Source organism: Triticum aestivum, chromosome 3D, assembly GCF_018294505.1.
Source record: "Triticum aestivum cultivar Chinese Spring chromosome 3D, IWGSC CS RefSeq v2.1, whole genome shotgun sequence".
Lineage (NCBI taxonomy): Eukaryota > Viridiplantae > Streptophyta > Magnoliopsida > Poales > Poaceae > Triticum > Triticum aestivum.
The window spans coordinates 559295655-559298640 of record NC_057802.1 but is presented as its reverse complement, the minus strand read 5'-3'; positions in this window follow the sequence as shown (position 1 = coordinate 559298640).

Genomic DNA, 2986 nt, shown 5'->3' with positions numbered 1-2986 from the left:
TGCCCGAGAGTACGTACGAAGCAAAGAAGGTTGTCTACCCTCTAAGGTTAGAGGTGCAGAAGATACATGCATGCCTTAATGACTGCATCCTCTACCGCGGTGAGTACGAGGATTTGAACGCTTGCCCGGTATGCGGTGCATTGCGCTATAAGATCAGGCGCGATGACCCTGGTGATGTCGAGGGCGAGCGCCCCAGGAAGAAGATTCCTGCCAAGGTGATGTGGTATGCTCCTATAATACCACGGTTGAAACGTTTGTTCCAAAACAAAGAGCATGCCAAGGCGATGCGATGGCACAGAGAAGACCGTAAGATAGACGGAAAGTTGAGAGTACCCGCTGACGGGTCGCATGGAGAAAAATCGAGAGAAAGTACGGGAAGGAGTTTGCAGATGACGCAAGGAACGTATGGTTTGGTCTAAGCGCAGATGGCATTAATCCTTTTGGGGAGCAGAGCAGCAACCATAGCACCTGGCCTGTGACTCTATGTTTTTATAACCTTCCTCCTTGGTTGTGCATGAAGCGGAAGTTCATTATGATGCCAGTGCTCATCCACGGCCCTAAGCAACCCGGCAACGACATTGATGTGTACCTAAGGCCATTAGTTGAAGAACTCTTACAGCTGTGGAATGGAATAGGTGTACGTGCGTGGGATGAGCACATGGGGGGAGAATTTGACCTAAAGGCCTTGCTGTTTGTGACCATCAATGATTGGCCTGCTCTCAATAACCTTTCAGGACAGACAAACAAGGGATACCGCGCATGCACGCACTGTTTGGATGATACCGACAGTATATATTTGGACAATTGTAGGAAGAATGTGTACCTGGGACATCGTCGATTTCTTCCGAGCAGGCATCCCGTAAGAAAGAAAGGCAAGCATTTCAAAGGTGAGGTAGATCACCGGACGAAGCCTCGCCACCGTACTGGTGCTGATGTACATGATATGGTCAAGGATTTGAAGGTAGTCTTTGGAAAGGGTCCTGGCGGACAACTTGTTTCGAATGACGCTGGCGGACAACTTGTTTCGAATGACGCTGATGGACACGCATCCATGTGGAAAGGGTCTTGGCGGACAACTTGGTGGCTCCGTATATGGACGAACACAAGAATTTTCTACGCTCCAAACACCCGGAGCGGTCTGATGACTGGATTACACGTGAACAAACCAGGAGTTTCGCCGGCTGGTTGCAGACACGTACCATGCATGACGCCTCTATTGAAGATGACCTGTACTCGCTGTCCCAGTTACCATCTTTGAATATAATGACTTTCAAAGGCTACGAGATAAATGGTAATACATTTTACACGATCGCCCAAGATAAGAAGAGCACCAACCAAAACAGTGGTGTCCGCTTTGATGCAACAACCAAGACGGGAAAGGAAACATATTATGGTTACATAGAGGAGATATGGGAACTTGACTATGGACGTGGTTTGAAGGTCCCTTTGTTTCGGTGCAAATGGGTCAATATGACACGAGGCGGGGTAACGGAAGACCCGCAGTATGGAATGACAACAGTGGATCTCAACAATCTTGCGTATGCAGACGAACCATTCGTCCTAGCTAATGATGTGGCACAGGTTTTCTATGTGAAGGATATGTCTACCAAGCCGAGAAAAAGAAAAGATAAGGAAGCGAATGCATCACACGATGAGCCAAAGCGCCACATAGTTCTTTCTGGGAAGAGAAACATCGTGGGAGTGGATGACAAGACAGACATGTCAGAAGATTATGAAAAGTTTGATGAAATTTCTCCATTCACAGTGAATATTGACCCGAGCATCCAGTTAAATGATGAAGATTTTCCATGGCTACGGCGCAAAGGGACACACGCGAAGAAAAAGTTTCACACCCAAAGATCTGGGATGTGATCGGCTTCACTATCATCACTTTCTTCTGTGTTTCACACCCAGGAGGGAATCTCTGTAATAGTTAGGGTAGTTATGTGTTTTGGCATTTGAACAAATTCTTTCATGCATTTACTGATTTTTTCAGCTAAATGACCCTGAATTGAAAAGCATTTCAAATGAACTTAGAAAAGGTTGAAAGTCGGCATGGTATCATAATTTTACCCACATAGCATGTGCAAAAAAGTAGAGAGGGTTACCGCAAAAACTGGATGCACTTCGTGTACAAAATGGACAATCTCTTTCGAAGTATCAGGGTTTCGGACGAAAACTCATCCGTTACAAAGGCATTTCATTTTTTTTAAAAGAATCACCGAAAAATCTATTTTCAAAGTTAAGTTATTCACAAACTAGTGATTCACACAAATTTCAAATAATTCAAAATGTAAACTATTCAAATTTGTAAACTACCGGCACTAATAGAAAGTTTGTAATTTTTTGTACCTAAAGCAAAAATATTCCAAAAAAACTCTAAATACAGCGAAAAACAACTCAAAAATAAATAAAGCAAAAAAATTTAAAAAATAAAAAAGCCCACCTACTAGGCCAGAGCGGCCTGCATACGACTAGAAACCCAACCTGTAGTTGGGCCAGGATGCAGGCCCGCAAGCCCAGTAGGACCACAGGCAGAATAGGAGAGGTAGGCCCAGAAGGCCTGCTATTAAGAGGAGCTCAATGCAGTGCCCGCACCGGGGCTTATAAACTGGTCCTGGCGCTCCTCAACTAGCGAGGTGGGACTAAACTTCTGCGCCCCTCGCCTGGCAGCGCACACCCTTTAGTACCGGGTCGTAGCTCCAACCGGTACTAAATGGTGGGTCTTTAGTACCGGTTGGTGCTACCACCCGGTACTAAAGGATGTGCGCTTTCCGCCGCTTGGCCTGGCCAAAACAGACCTTTAGTACTGGTTGGTGGCTTCAACCGGTACTAAAGGTTGTTCTATATAAGAAAACACTTCAAAAAAAATCAGTTTCTCATCTCTCCCTCTGCTTCTTTCTCCTCTGCCCCGTCGCCGCCGTCCCTCGTCGCCGCCCCTCGTCGCCGTCCCCGTCCCCATCGTCCCCGTCGCCGCACCCGCCCC